The sequence below is a fragment of the Mustela erminea genome, chromosome 15, assembly GCF_009829155.1.
Source record: "Mustela erminea isolate mMusErm1 chromosome 15, mMusErm1.Pri, whole genome shotgun sequence".
NCBI classification, from domain to species: Eukaryota; Metazoa; Chordata; class Mammalia; order Carnivora; family Mustelidae; genus Mustela; species Mustela erminea.
Window position 1 is genome coordinate 85,140,576 of NC_045628.1, and position 16,981 is coordinate 85,157,556.

General features: G+C 40.7%; 1 protein-coding gene across 1 annotated transcript in view; it reads left to right on the forward strand.

Moving 5' to 3' along the window:
• Positions 1–15,219: 15,219 nt before the first annotated feature.
• Positions 15,220–16,981, forward strand: part of ZMYM5 (zinc finger MYM-type containing 5) — a 45,539-nt gene continuing 43,777 nt past the window's right edge. The window contains 2 exon segments of the mRNA XM_032315376.1: positions 15,220–15,306; positions 16,285–16,351. The gene's annotated coding sequence lies outside the window, so the exon portion shown is untranslated.

Consider the following 16,981-nt stretch of genomic DNA (forward strand, 5'->3'; position numbering starts at 1 on the left):
ACCGAAGGCAGAGGCTTAACCCACTGAGCCACCCAGGTGCCCCCTAAATACTTTTCTTGAAAACTTTTTTTTAGTGGCTACTCTAGAGTTTGCAGTGTACATTTTCAAGTAATCTAAGTCCACTTCATACAACATTATATCACTTCAGGGGTAGTATGATTACCTTGTAAAACAATATAATCCAAATTCCTCTTCCTTATCTCTTGTGTCATTGCTGTCATTCATTTCACTTATATATAAGCATACAAAAGCATATTTTATATAGCTATATACACACATATACATATATATATGTACATGTACAAAGATATTTTCATAAGCCTACATCATGAAATACGCAGTCACTATTATGTTTTGAAAGTTTGAAATTCTGTGAGAATTATCAAAATGGGCGCCTGATTGGCTCAGTCGGTTGAGCATCTGACTCTTAATTTCAGGTCAGGTTGTCATCTCAGGGTTGTGAGATCAAGACCTGAGCTGGGCTCAGTGTTCAGTGGGGAGTCTGCTTGAGATTCTTTCCCTCTTTCCCTCCCCCTGCTCATGCACACCCACTCTCCCTCTCTCTCTCAAATATGTCTTTAAAAAAAAAAGTGACACAGAGGGCGCCTGGGTGGCTCAGTGTGTTAAGCCGCTGCCTTCTGCTCAGGTCATGATCTCAGGGTCCTGGGATCGAGTCCTGCATCGGGCTCTCTGCTCAACAGGGAGCCTGCTTCCTCCTCTCTCTCTCTGCCTGCCTCTCTGCCTACTTGTGATCTCTCTCTGTCAAATAAATAAATAAAATCTTTTTAAAAAAAAAACAAGTGACACAGAGACATCAAGTAAGCACATGCTGTTGGAAAAATAGCATTAATAGACTAGCTAGACTAAGAGTTGCCACAGATCTTTACTTTGTAAAAAGCAGTATCTGTGAAGTGAGAGCAAATCACAATAAAATGAGATAAGCCTCTAAATGACTTAAACCTCATAGTACAAACATAACCCTGTCTTTCTCCCTTTCCTCAAACATCTAGATTCCCTGAGTTGCAACGATATTGAAATTAGGCCATTTAATAGCGTTGCTGCCTGTGTTCTCCTCAAGGATTTTGATGGATTCCTTTCTCACATTGAGGTCCTTCATCCATTTTGAGTCTATTTTCGTGTGTGGTATAAGGAAATGGTCCAATTTCATTTTTCTGCATGTGGCTGTCCAATTTTCCCAACATCATTTATTGAAGAGGCTGTCTTTTTTCCATTGGACATTCTTTCCTGCTTTGTTGAAGATTACTTGACCATAGAGTTGAGGGTCTATTTCTGGGCTCTCTATTCTGTTTCATTGACCTATGTGTCTGTTTTTGTGCCAGTACCATGCTATCTTGATGATGACAGCTTTGTAATAGAGTCTGAAGTCTGAAATTGTGATGCCACCAACTTTGGCTTTCTTTTTCAATATTCCTTTGGCTATTCGAGGTCTTTTCTGGTTCCATATAAATTATAGGACTATTTGTTCCATTTCTTTGGAAAAAAAATGGGTGGGATTTTGACAGGGATTGCATTAGATGTGTAGATTGCTTTAGGTAGCATAGACATTTTCACAATATTTGTTCTTCCAATCCAGGAGCATGGAACATTTTTCCATTTCTTTGTGACTTCCTCAATTTCTTTCATGAGTATTTTATAGTTTTCTGAGTATAGACTCTTTGCCTCTTTGGTTCATTTATTCCTAGGTATCTTATCGTTTTGGGTGCAATTGTAAATGGGATTGACTCCTTAATTTCTCTTTCTTCTGTCTTGTTGTTGTTGTAGAGAAATGCAACTGATTACTGTGCATTGATTTTATATCCTGACACTTGATTAAATTCCTGTACAAGTTCTAGCTGTTTTGGAGTGGAGTCTTTTAGGTTTTCCACATATAGTATCATATCATCTGCAAAGAGTGATAGATTGACTTCTTCTTTGTCTGTTTGGATGCCTTTAATTTCTTTTTGTTGTCTGATTGCTAGGCTGATAGGCTAGGACTTCTAGTACTATGTTGAATAGCAGTGGTGATAATGACATCCCTGACGTGTTCCTGACCTTAGCGAAAAAGCTTTAAGTTTTTCTCCATTGAGAATGATATTTGCTGTGTGTTTTTCACAGATGGCTTTGTTGATATTGAGGTATGTGCCCTCTATCCCTACACTTTGAAGAGTTTTGATCAGGAAAGGATGCTGTACTTTGTCAAATGCTTTTTCAGCATCTATTGAGAGTATCGTGTGGTTTTTGTTCTTTCTTTTATTAATGTGTTGTATCACATTGATTAGCGGATGTTGAACCAACCTTGCAGCCTTGGAATAAATCCCACTTGGTTGTGGTAAATAATCCTTTTAATGTACTGTTGGATCCTATTGGCTAGTATTTTGGTGAGAATTTTCGCATCTGTGTTCATTAAGGACATTGGTCTGTAGTTCTCTTTTTTGATGGGATCCTTGTCTGGTTTTGGGATCAAGGTGATGCTGGCCTCATAAAATGAGTTTAGCAGTTTTCCTTCCACTTCTTTTTTTTGGGAACAGTTTCAGAAGAATAGGATTTAATTATTCTTTCAATGTTTGGTAGAATTCCCCTGGGAAGCCGTCTGGCCCTTGGCTTTTGTTTGGAGATTTTTGATGACTGTTTCTAGCTCCTTACTGGTTATGGGTCTGTTCAGGTTTTCTATTTCTTCCTGGTTCAGTTCTGGTAATTTATGTGTCTCTAGGAATGCATCCATTTCTTCCAGATTGTAAAATTTGTTTGTGTAGAGTTGCTCATAGTATGTTCTTATAATTCTTTGTATTTCTTTGGTGTTAGTTGTGATCTCTCCTCTTTCATTCATGATTTTATTTATTTGGGTCCTTTCTCTTTTCTTTTTGATAAGTCTGGCCAGGGGTTTATCAATCTTATTAATTCTTTCAAAGAACCAGCTCCTAGTTTCGTTGATTTGTTCTATTGGGTTTTTTTGTTTCTATTTCATTGATTTCTGCTCTGATCTTTATTATTTCTCTTCTCCTGCTGGTTTTAGGCTTTCTTTCTTGTTCTTTCTCCAGCTCCTTTAGGTGTAGGGTTAGGTTGTGTATTTGAGACCTTTCTTGTTTCTTGAGAAAGGCTTGTACCACTATATATTTTCCTCTCAGGACTGCCTTTGCTGTGTCCCACAGATTTTGAACCGTTGTGTTTTCAGTATCATTTTTTTCCATGAATTTTTTCAATTCGTCTTTAATTTCCTGGTTGACCCATTCATTCTTTAGAAAGATGCTATTTAGTTTCCATGTATTTGTGTTCTTTCAAAATTTCCTCTTGTGATTGAGTTCTAGCTTCAGAGCATTGTGGTCTGAAAATATGCAGGGAATGATTCCAATCTTTTGTTACTGGTTGAGACGTGATTTATGACCCAGGATGTGATCTCTTCTGGAGAATGTTCCACGTGCACTGGAGAAGAATGTGTATTCTGTTAATTTGGGATGGAATGTTCTGAGTATGTCTGTGATATCCATCTGGTCCAGTGTGTCATTTAAGGCCTTTATTTCTTTGTTGATCTTTTGCTCGGATGATCTGTCCATTTCTGTGAGGGGAGTGTTAAAGTCCCCTACTATTATTGTATTATTGTCAAAGGGTTTCTTTGATTTTGTTATTAATTGGTTTATATAGTTGGCTGCTCCCACGTTAGGGGCATAGATATTTAAAATTTTTAGATCTTCTTGTTGGACAGGCCCTTTGAGTATGATATAGTGTTCTTCCTCATCTCTTAATATAGTGTTTGGCTTAAAATCTAATTGATCTGATATAAGGATTGCCACCTCAGGTTTCTTCTGATGTCCATTAGCTTGGTAAATTGTTTTCCATCCCCTCACTTTAAATCTGGAGCTGTCTTTGGGTCTAAAATGATTTTGTTGTAGGCAACATATTGATGGGTTTTGTTTTTTTATCCATTTCTGATACCCTATGTCTTTTGATTGGGCATTTAGCCCATTTACATTCAGGTAACTATTGAAAGATATGAATTTAGTGCTATTGTATTGCCTGTAAGGTGACTATTACTGTATATTGTCTCTGTTCCTTTCTGATCTACTACTTTTAGGCTCTCTCTTTGCTTAGATGACCCCTTTCAATATTTCCTGTAGAGCTGGTTTGGTGTTTGCAAATTCTTTCAGTTTTTGTTTGTCCTGGAAGCTTTTAATCTCTCCTTCTATTTTCAATGATAGCCTAGCTGGATATAGTGTTCTTGGCTGCATGTTTTTCTCGTTTAGTGCTCTGAATATATCATGCCAGTTCTTTCTGGCCTGCCAGGTTTCTGTGGATAAGTCCGCTGCCAATCTAATATTTTTACCATTGTATGTTACAGATTTCTTGTCCCGGGCTGCTTTCAGGATTTTCTCTTTGTCGCTAAGACTTGTAAATTTTACTATTAGGTGACGGGGTGTGGACGTATTCTTGTTGATTTTGAGGGGGGTTCTCTGCACCTCCTGGATTTTGATGCTCGTTCCCTTTGTCATATTAGGGAAATTCTCTACAATAATTCTCTCCAATATACATTCTGCTCCCCTCTCTCTCTCTTCTTCTTCTGGAATCCCAATTATTCTAATGTTGTTTCGTCTTATGGTGTCACTTATTCTCTGTCATTTGGCCTTGTATATCAGTAATTCTTGCTTCTGCCTCATCTATCCTAGCAGTAAGAGCCTCCATTTTTTATTGCACCTCATTAATAGCTTTTTTAATTTCAACTTGTAAGCTTTTAGTTCTTTTATTTCTCCAGAAAGGGCTTTTATCTCTCCAGAGAGGGCTTCTCTAATATCTTCCATGCCTTTTTCGAGCCCGGCTAGAACCTTGATAATCCTCATTCTGAACTCTATATCTGACATATTACCAATGTCTGTATTGATTAGGTCTCTAGCCTTCGGTACTGCCTCTTGTTCTTTTTTTTGTGGTGAGTTTTTCCGCCTTGGCATTTTGTCCAGATAAGAGTATATGAAGGAGCAAATAAAATACTGAAAGGGTGGTAAAGACCCCAGGAAATGCACTTTAACCAAATCAGAAGAGACCCCAAATCGTGGGAGGGAGAAAGGGGAAAAAACGAAGTTCAGAATAAAAATAAATAAATAAAACAAATAAAGAAAAAATAATATATATATTAGATAAACTAGTTAAAAACGTTAAAAAAGGGAAAAGTTTAAAAAAAATTTAGCAGGAAAAAATAAAACTAAAAAAAAATTAAATTCACTGCAAGACTAAAAAATCATGGGGAGAAAGCCATGAATTCCGTGCTTTGCTTTCTCCTCCACCAGAATTTTGCTGTTCTCCTTGGTAGGTGAAAATTTTCTTGGCTGGATTTCTTGTTGATCTTCTGGGGGAGGGGACTGTTGTAGTGATTCTCAAGTGTCTTTGCCCCAGGCGGAATTGCACCACCCTTACCAGGGGCCGGGCTAAGTAATCCTCTCCGGTTTGCTTTTGGGAGCTTTTGTCCCCTGAACGCTTTGCGAAGAGTTCTGGAGGACGGGAATGAAAATGGTGGCCTCCCAGTCTCCGGCCCAGAGGAGCCGAGAGCTAGGGGCCCCACTCCTCAGTGCGCCTTCAGAGAAAAGAGCCCAATCTCTCCTGTCTCTCTGGCCTCTGGCCACACTCTGAGCTCACCGAGCCTGGACCGGTTCAAGGTAACCCCGAGCTGAGAGCTCACTCCTCGGCTCTGTCTCAGCTGGCTTCCCCGGTCTAATTCCTGTGAGCTCTGCAACACTCAGACACTCCCGATCCTTCTGTGACCCTGTGGGGCCTAGGGCCATGCTGGCCCTGAGTGGGCTTCAGCCCAGTTTATCCTCTGGAGCTATGTCCCTCAGTGGAGCAGACTTTTAAACATCCTGATTTTGTGCTCTGTTTCTCAGCCATTTACAGGGAGCCGGCCCCTCCCCCACACAGTCTATCTTCCCGTCACTTTGGATTCACTTCTCCACTGGTCCTACCTTTCAGAAAGCAGTCAATTTTCTGTTTCTAGAATTGCTGTTCTTCTTCTCTTTGATCTCCCGTTGGATTTGTAGGTGTTTGCAATGGTTTGATAAGCTATCTAGCTGATCTCCTGCTACCTGATGTAGTCTCAGCCTGCTACTTCTCTGCCGTCTTAACTCCTCCACCTCCAAAATTATCTTTTTTTTAAAAAAAGTGTTTCACTACAGAGTGCCTTCGTTAGGTTGTGTTAAAAACTATGGCTTTCAAAGGCTCTCAATTGCACATGTTCCTTCCCAATGTACACTTTAATAAAAATACAACTGTTTGAGTTTCTGTTAAAAAAACAAAAAGAGTGTTTCTTGGTTTGCCTCTTTTTCCCCCCTTTTGTTTATTTCTTTGGTTTTTTAAATTTCACATAAGAGTGAAATCATATGGTATTTGTCTTTCTCTGACCATTTTGCTTAGCCTGATGCTCTCTAGCTCCATCCATGTCATGGAAAGGTTTAAGTTTTTTTTTTATGACTGAGTAATACTACATTGTATATTTTATACAACATCTTTTTTCTCCATTTGTCAATCAGTGGACACGGAGGCTGTTTCCGTAATTTGGCTATTATAGATAATGCTGCTAAAATATCAAGCTGCATGTATCCCTTGAATCAGTATTTTTTTTATTATTATTTATTATTCTTTGAGTAAATACCTAGTGGTGTTATTGCTGGATTGTAGGGTAGTCTCATTTTTAACTTTTTAAGGTACCTCCATACTGTTTTCCATAGTGATTGCACCAGTTTGCATTCCCACCAACAGTTGCAAGAGGGTTCCCCTTTTTTCCACATCCTCAGTAACACTTGTTGTTTCTTTTGTTGTTGATTTTAACTATTCTGAAAGGTGTGAGGTGGTAGCTCACTGTAGTTTTTGCTCTGCATTTCCCTGATGATGAGTGATATCTGTTGCCTGTCTGGATGTCTTCTTTGGAGAAATGTCTGTTCATGACTTTATGCCCATTTTTTTTACTTGGATTATTCATTTTTAGATGTTCAGTTTTATAAGTACTTTACATAATTTGGATACTAACCCTTTATCTAATATGTCATTTGCAAGTATCATTTCCCATTCTATAGGCTGCCTTTTAGTTTTGTTGATTGTTTCCTTTGCTGTGGAAAGCTTTTTATCTTGATGTAGTTCTAATAGTTTATTTTTGCTTTTGTTTTGCTTACCTTAGGAGACATATCCAGAAAGAAATTGCTACAGTCAATGTCAAAGAGGTTTACTGTCTGTGTTTTTCTCTAGGATTTTTTGTGGTTCCAGGTCTCCATTTAAGTTTTTAATCCATTTTGAGTCTATTTTTGTGGATGGTGTAAGGAAATGGTCCAGTTTCATTCTTTTGCATATTGCTGTTAAGTTTTCCCAAAACATTTGTTGAAAAGACAGTTTTATTCCCATTGGGTATTTTTTCTGAATTCAGTGAAGATTAATTGCATATGATTGTGGTTTCATTTCTGGGTTTCCTATTCTGTTCTATTGATCCATGTGTCTATTTCTGTGTCAATACCTTACTATTTTGATTATTACATCTTTGTAAGTAACTTGGAGTCTGGAATTATGATGCCTCCAGCTTTGCTTTTCTTTTTAAGATTCCTTTGGCTATTCATGGGTTTTCTTTGGTTCCATACAAATTTTAGGATTGTTTGTTTTAGCTTTGTAAAAAAAAATGTTGTTGGTATTTTAATAGGGATTGAATTAAATATGTAGATTGTTTTGGGTAGTATGGACATTTTAACAATGTTTGTTCTTTCAGTATATGTGAATGGAATGTATTTCCCTAGTCCCCTAAATTATTTAGAAAACTACATTTAAAGTTGCAAACCAAAGTTCCAGTGATACCAGCATTTGCACTAATAATTATTTTCCTTGAAATTTATTAGTCTTTTTAAATCATGTAGAAAACAAAACCATGGTTTGTATACAATAATACTAGCCTTTAAACCATCCATGTATAACCTGTTTTTTTTTTTTAAGATTTTATTTTTTTTATTTGTCAGAGAGAGTGAGCACAGGCAGACAGAGTGGCAGGCAGAGGCAAAGGGAGAAAAATGCAGGCTCCTTGCCAACCAAGAACCCAATATAGGAATCAATCCCAGGACATTTGGGATCACGACCTGAGCCAAAGGCAGCCGCTTAACCAACTGAGCCACCCACGCGCCCCTGTATTACCTTTTTTTGAAAGCTTTATTTCTCCATACAGGTGTGAGTTATAGCCTATTGCCTGCTTATTTTCACAGTGAAGGACTCTGTTGAGCATTTCTTCCATGGCAGGTCTAGTGTTTATGAACTCTCAACTTTTATCTGGGACTTCTTGATTTCTTTCTCACTCTTGAATGAATGTTTTTCCTGATATACGATTCATGGTTGACAGGTTTGTTTTGTTTTGTTTTTGCACTTTGGACCATATCAGCCTACTTTTTTCTGGCTTCCAAGGATCCTCACATATATGATGATATGCTTCCTAGCTGCTGCTTTCAGGAATCTTGTTCTGTGTTTGACTTTTTAAAAGCTTAATTATAATGTGTCTCAGTTTAGGCCACTTTGAGTTCATTCAGTTGTAGTCATTGAACTTCTTTTTTATATTCATGCCTTCATCAAATTTGTGAAGCTCTCAAGCATTTTTTTCTTTAAAATACTTTCTCCGTCCCTTCTTTCTTTTCCTTCTGAACTATCACAATGCATATGTCAGTATTTGATGATGTCCTATAGGTCCCTTAGGCTCTATTTGCTTTTCCTTAACTTTCCTCTGTTTCTCAGCAGAATTCCATTGTCCTATCTTCAAGTTCACTGATTCTTCCCTCCAGCCTGCTCAAATCTGCCTTTGAATCCCTCTAGTGAAATTTTCAATTCCATTACTAAATATTTTAGCTTCAGAATTTCTTTTGCTTTCTATTAAGATTGTCTGTCTCTTTATCAATATTTATATTATTGTTTCACACATTATTTTTGTTGTCTTTATGTCTTCCTTTAGATTCTTGACCATCCTTAACATGATTATTTTTGAAATTTTGTCTATGTAGCTGCCGCTGTATCAACAGTTAATATTGACTTTTTTTTCCTTTGGTCTATACTTTCCTCTTTCTTTGTATGCTTTGTGATGTTGTTTTTTGTTGTACACTGGACATTTCAGTCCAACCATGTGATTTCCAGACTCTGGAATCAGAGTCTCACCCTTTCTCAGGGTTTATTGATTTTGTTAATGCTTTTTATTTTTGTAGTCTGTCTGTGTGCCAAGAATCAACCTGAGGTGTACACTTAAGGTCTTTTCATATTTTTTTCTGAGCCTTCCCCTGGGCATACATGGTCACTCTCTAATTTTTTCAGATAAGCAGTTGCTTTTTAATATCTTAGTCTTAATGTCTAGTTTCTAAAAGAGTAGAAAGTAAAAAATGAATGGGTAGGGGAGAATATGCTTGGAATTAACATAATTTTCATAACTTGTTTCCTATTGATAGAGATTTGGTTATTTTCCTTTTATTACTATTATTGTTATTAACATATAATGAATTATTTGTTTTAGGGGTACAGGTCTTGCAGTTCATCAGTCTTACACAACACACAGCATTTACCATAATGCATTACCCTCCCCAATGACCATCACTGAGCCACCTATCCCCCCCACCCCTTCACCTCTAGCTACCCTCAGTGTTTCCTGAGATTAAGAGTCTCTTATGGTTTGTCTCCCTCTCTGGTTTCATCTTTTTTCATTTTTTCCCTCCCTTCCCCTATGATCCTCTGTCTTGTTTCATAAAGTCCACATATCAGTTGAGATCATATGATAATTCTTTCTCTAATTGACTTATTTTGCTTAACATGATACTCTCTGGTTCCATCCACATCGTTGCAAATGGCAAGATTTCGAGTTTTTTTTTTTTTTTTTAAAGATTTTATTTATTTATTTGACAGAGAGAGATCACAGGTAGGTAGAGAGACTGGCAGAGAGAGAGAGAGCGGGAAGCAGGCTCCCTGCTGAGCAGAGAGCCCGATGTGGGACTCGATCCCAGGACCCTGAGATCATGACCTGAGCCGAAGGCAGCGGCTTAACCCACTGAGCCACCCAGGCGCCCCAAGATTTCGAGTTTTGATGGCTACATAATATTCTATTGTATATACACACCACATCTTCTTTATCCATTCATCTGTCAATGTGACAGATGGATTCTTTCCATAGTGTGGCTATTGTGGACATTGCTGCTATATACACTGTGGTGCTGGTGCCCCTTCAGATCACTACATTTGTATCTTTGGAGTAAATAGTTGGTAGTACAATTGCTGGGTTATAGGGTAGCTCTATTTTCAACTTTTTGAGGAACTTCCATACTGTTTTCCAGAGTGGCTGCACCAACTTAGATTACCACCAACAGTGTAAGAGGGTTCCCCTTTCTCTGCATCCTCACCAACATCTGTCATTTCCTGATTTGTTAATTTTAGCCATTCTGACTGGTATAAGTTGGTATCTCACTGTCGTTTTAAAGTGTCTTTCCCAGATGTGGAGTGATATTGAGCACTTTTTCATATGCCTGTTGGCCATTTGTAGGTCTCTGTTTCTGTCTTCACATGTACTTTTGCTTTGTCAGTTTTGTTTTATGGACAATTGTCATTGTATTTAGGGCTCACTCTTATCTGAGATGAGCTCATCTCACAATCCTCAAGTAGGTGTACCAAGACCTTTTTTTCTGAATGAGATTAATTTTACATGTTCTGGGTGAACATATATTTTGGGGAGGGCAACATTCAACCCATTGTAAGTGATATATATTAGGTTTATGTATGTATATGACATATTATAATCATTATTTAATCATTATTAAATTATTAATAAATTAACAATTTATTAATTATTATGAATTTATAAATTACTTGGTGATTATAATATGCCATTACAATATGCCATTATTTTACATACATATATATACATTAATATATAAAAATATATACATGCATACATATACACAAATGTATATAAATATGTATATCTCATGTCATCCCATGGATGGGGTGAGCAGCAGTGGAAGTTATTAGTTGGGAGTTGTAGTTTCTGTAGGGAATTTATTTTATTTTATTTTTTTTTAATTTTTTTTTTTTTAAGATTTTATTTATTTATTTGACAGAGAGAAATCACAAGTAGACGGAGAGGCAGGCAGAGAGAGAGGAAGGGAAGCAGGCTCCCTGCTGAGCAGAGAGCCCGATGCGGGACTCGATCCAGGACCCTGAGATCATGACCTGAGCCGAAGGCAGCGGCTTAACCCACTGAGCCACCCAGGCGCCCTCTGTAGGGAATTTAAACACAATGATAAAATCTAAGAATTAGTCTGTTTTTTATTATCACTATGTTCAGGCAATTTTAAATACTGTCAGTGGTAAAATACTTCTTAAAATTATCTTTTGCTGGTCTAGATAGAAAATAATTACTGCAGGTAATGTTGAATATTAATAATGAACTTATAAACTCCAAATTAACATGATTTATTGCTTATCATTTAAAAACATTGTATTTTACATAGAGGTTAATTCCCAAAACTCCCAACACTATTATCACCCCACATACATATAAACTTATTTTATACATCTTTATTTTGAGAGTAAGCTTATAATAATTCTAAATCATTAGAGCTTGCATCATGTGCAAGTCAGGCCTGTAACTCGTGGGGCACTACATATTACTTAAACAACATAGCGACACTTGGGGGGCTCAGTTGGTTAAGCAACTGCATTCAGCCTCAGGTCATGATCTCAGGGCTCCTTGCTCATCAGGGAGCTTGTCTCTCTCTCTGCCTGCTGTTCTGCCTGCTTATGCTCTCTGACAAATAAGTAAATAAAATCTTAAAAAAAAAAACCCAGATTATAAATAAATGATGACACAGTCATTGTAAAAAACCAGGAATATACATAATACTAATTCTGATATCATATGTGACCACTTGTGGTTTTTATGTCTGTGTAATAACTGTTTAAAAAGAAAAACAAAACAATGTTATTACTTACTGATCTTTTAAATTTTTATTTTTTGGGGGGGCTAGGAAGGGGCTCAGGGAGAGAGAGAATATGAGGTAGGCTCTATCCCCAGGGCAGAGCCCATCATGGGACTTGATCTCACAACTCTGAGATCATGACCTGAGCCAAGATCATAAGTCAGAGACTTAACTGACTGCACCAACCAGTAGCCCCTAATTATTGATCTTTTGATTTGATTTACTCATGGAAAGGCAAACATTGTAACTAAGGGTACATTCTCTAGAAGCAAATTGCCTTTGTTTGACCTTAACTTTATCACCTGCTAGCTATATGATCATAGGCAAGTTACTTAAACTGTGTCCATTTCATCATGTGGGTAAAAATTAAAAAATTAAAAGATAATTATAAAATATGGATTAATAAAAACACTTTAGACAATTTTGGTAGGATTTAATGAATAATCACACATATTACAGTTAGAATTGTTCTTTCTAACACAGTAAAAAACTTGATAAAGTTTAGCTTTTATTATTATTAATTCAGATCATTAATTCCCAACTGGCTCAGTGGTACATGAAGAAAAAAATTCTTCATAAAATTATGTTTAATACAAAATTAATGCATATTATTGTAATACAAAAAGAAAATTATGATAACACAAAAAGAAAAGATCTAGGGCACCTGGGTGGTACAGTCCATTAAACAAACAACTCTTGGTTTCAGCTCAATCTCAGGGTTGTGAGATCAAGCCCCCAGGTGGGCTCCCTGCTCAAGGAAGAGGTCTGCTTAAGGCTCTCCCTCTCTGTCTGCCCCAACCCCACCCTTTCTCTCAAATAAATACATAAATCTTTTTTTTAAAAAAAGATTTAATGTTTGGAATCAGTACATAAAATGAAGCTGGGAGAAAATACACTTGAAACCAAAATTTACTTTTGGATAGTGGCTTAGTTTTCTAAAATCATGATCCAAGTATTACACAGTCTATCATAACCAAAGATTTAAAACATTTGTAGGGGTGGAGGACCAGTGAGAAAAGAGATGGAGGGATTTAATGCTTATCTTAATAACTATTTACAACAAAACAAAAATGTATTTTAGGCAATAAAATGAGGGAAACTGGGAAAGAAGGAAGACTGAAAAGCTTAAATGGCTGATTGGTTTTTCAGTCTTTTTTCCCCACTCTCCTAATAATATTCAAGATGAATGCTATGATTTCCTACAGAACTTTTTGTCATGAAATATTTTGTTATCTATGCTGTCCAATACAGCAGCTATTAAAATAGTTTAAGGAACTTATTGATAAAGATTCAAAGACAGGCAATTTGGGTCCAGAAAACATACTCTTGGTTACAATGTCTATCTCTGCCTTACCATGAGCACTAAGTCTTTAATTATCAAAATATCCATAAGTAACATTGTCTTATTATTTATCAGTGTCATTATTTTTTTAATTTGGACCTTACAACATCCTAAATTATTCAATTACAAAATAGCAAGTGAGGTTGAAATGATGGTCATGGATTTGTAATTAGAATAAATCTCAATTTCTACTGCATTACGTTGTGTAAGCGGCATCTAAAACCGTTCAACATCAGTTTTTACTGAGTAGATTAATTCATTAAAAACCTCATGTTCATCATCTTCGTGTAAAACTTTAAGTTGTAACCTCACACGTCTATTTATTAATAGGCAATAATGGTGTTAGATAACCATGAAATTGAGAAGTCTCATGTATCCATCCATTTCTTTCCCCAACACCATCAAGTGTAATGCCACTAACAACCGCTAGGGTGAGACGAGAGAGGCCTCACTTTCATCTTTCCATGGAATCTTGGAAAGTGCACCGCACCATGACGTGCGCCAAAGACGTAGGTGTAGACGATGAACAAAAGAGAAGCCCCACCGTCGATGTGGCTTTCCCCGGCACGCCCGCCCCGCGGCGCGCCGCAACACTCCGCACCTTCGCTCGCTGCCCGCAATCGGGCGGGCCCTGGTTGGGCGAAGCGATTGAGCTGTGGAGTGGAGTCTCCATCAACCGTTGAGGACCAGGAGGTGGTGGAAGGCAGTGGAGAGGCTGGATAGAGGCTGGGGGAGGGCAACCGAAAGAGTCTGCGGAGGAGGACGACGGCAGCGGAGGAGGACGACGGCAGCGCCGAAGGACACACTGAGGGGAGGCTCCAGCCCCTCCAACAGGCGGGAGCCCAGCTCCAGGGGAGCCAGCAGCTTCCTCCATCTTGGTTGATGGAGGCGGGGAGCGGCGTCTGAGTCTCTCCACCGTGGCACCCGTCCCCCAAGGGCCCCTCAGGCGCAGACGCTGGGAATCAAGGGCTATCCCCTCGGCCGAATGGCGGAGCCCAGTTGGGGCTTCGCGGGGCCAAGTTTCGCAGCCCCACGGGTTTGGTTTTGGATTGGTCCCAAGTTCCCACAGCAGTCCCGACAAAATGGAGGACGTCGTCTCCTCCTGCAGCCATGACGGGAGGTGGGGGGACAATTCCCCACGGGGGTGAGGCGAGGGTGGAAGTGTTCCCACTCCCCTCAGCACATTCGGAAACTCACTTCACGCGCTGCCCCGACCTCCCACTTTGCCTCGCTCCAGCCCCTTGCCGGGCTCGCCCCTCACGGGGGGCTTCAGGCATTGGACAGGGAGGGGACATCGAGGCCGCGTCGCTCCTCGGGCAGGGTCGTTGGGAGCGGCTCCAGGGGCCTGGACGTCCAGGCCCGAGCTAGGGCAGGCGACCACGGCCTCCATCCCTCGGGCTGTGCGGGGCCCTGGAGAGCACCCTAGGCCCCCGGGTACCGAGCCGGAGTCCTGTGCAGCGTGCAGCGAAACTCGGGCTGCCTGACCCTAACGGACCTGGAGGTAGGGGCGGTCTGGTATGCAGGGGTAAGAAGGGGAGGGGACGCGGCCGAGGGCCGGGAGCCGGCCGAGGGGGTAGTGGCACTGTAATGCCGGGGGTGTGGTCTGTTCCTGATGGACGGCCCTCCAGGCCACCCCCTCGAGGGGGGTTTCCTGAAAGAAGGCAAACGTAGCCTAGTACGTCGGGGAGGCGCCCCGGACCGCCCTTCTAGCCAGCCAATGAGGGTGCGGGGGGCGGGGTCTTCCCGGGCTCGGCCCAGCCACCGCCTCCTTCGCCTCCTCCGCCTCTTCCTCCTCCTCCTCCTCCTCACCAGCGCTAAATCCGGACTGGATTTAGCGGAGTTCTGCGTGTTTGCCGAAGGCGGGGCGGGCCGCGGGAGGGGAGGTTCGTTCCGCGGAGCCGCAGCCAGAACCGGGCGAGGCTTATCCCCGCTGTCTTTCTAGTCCAGGTCCGACGATAGTAGCAGCGCAGCCTCGGGAGGGGGAGGCAGAGGCGGAGGCGACTGGGAAGGCGGAGATGGGTGAGGGCAGCCTCCGGAGCCTCCCACCGACCCGGGATTAATACCCCGCTGCGCGCCCGCAGTCGCCGCTTCCGGATCGGGGCTTCGGGGGCTGCTCCGGGCTCCGCTCCTGTCGCAGGCGTCTTCGCATGCGGCCCGAAGGGCTGCGAGAATGAGGGCGAGGCCGGGAGGGCTGGGTGAGGCGGACGCCAGAGGCTGGGGTCTCTTGGGGGTCGGGGGCTCCCCGGGTCGGGGCTGTGGGAGGTCGCGGGGTATTTTTCCTTTCTTTCTTGCCGGAGCGGGGGGGAGGTGGCGGCGGCGGCGGTGGAAAGTAGGGGGAGGGGAGCTTCAGTTTGTTCTCCCGCTCTCCGGGCTGCGCTCCCACCGGAGGTCCCGGGTTTTCTGGTCGCGGGTGCTGCGTCTTCCCCCACCCGGCGCCCTCCGTCGCTCTTCCTTTCGTGGCATTTCGTGTCTTCTCTTCGTGTCTAATTCGGGCAAGTTTGTAATGGCGGACAAGCCTGGAAGTCTCGGAGTCATAGCAACTGCGTGGGACAATTGTAAGAGATAGCAGCCCGGCGGAGACTTGAGCTTTCCTTCATCTCTAAATTGGTGCGGGGAGGACGGAAAATGACGCTGGGTGTGCAAAGTTAGGACGGAATACAGGTTCCTTTTTTTGGCGTCAAGGTAACATTTGCCCTCCAACCACCCCGCGTGGCCCTTCTCTAGATCGAGCTTGCTGCCCTCCGCTTTCCATTTTGTAATTTAAAGAACGATATGTAGCTTTGTCTAGTCGTTGAGGTCCTTAAAGTTTTTTTTTTTTTTTAATTATTTTTTTTTAAACCTCGTCTCCCCACAGCATTGTTGGGTGGGGGAGGGTGGAGGAGGCATGGATACTCCTTGATTTCTTACTCTTTACTTCCTCTGGTAGGTAGGAGTTGGTGCTGCTTCTAAATTGGCTGGAACTAAATCATTTCTCATCCTTCTCTCCTGTCGTTCTAGGATCAGGAATCACCTTCAGACTTACCTGGTGAAACGTTGCCCGATATTAAAAGAAAACACACTCTTTGTGAGTAATGGCACCCTGATTTTTTACTTTATACACTTAGTGCCGCAGTTATGCGATTTATCTTTGCTATCTTGAAGGCAAAAAGCTAATTGCTTAGGTGGCCCCTGTCCTCAGAGCCAAACCTGGGTAATCCCTTCGGAAAGCACTGGTAATGCTTGCTGATAAAAACCACTGGCATTTTCTAGAGTTCCAAAACACGACTTAAGTTGAATTTAACTTCTTGTTCTTTCACAATGGATAAAACTGTTTTTTTTCTTTGCTCTTGGAAAGAAAAATGTACTGAATCTTATGTTGTATTCTGGTTGACAGAGATTATTTTTCGTGTTTTTCTTATGCTTGAGGAAGATTTGTATTTAAGTACCCTAACAGTCTTCCCAGTAAAAGTACATCAGGAAATATATAATGTAGTAGTTAGAGTAATGTGGTTCTAAGATTGATCACTGAATTGGTAGTGACAGCCTGAAGTTAATGCGTCTTTTCCTTGTACCAGAAAGTAATCTATGTGATGTTTCATTTTGGTACAATAAAATGTCCAATTCTCTGTCAGATATTCAGTTAATGGCTTCTTAACACCAATCCTTGTCTGAATAATGATTTTTTGGGGAGTCTGAATAAAAATTTCATTAAGAA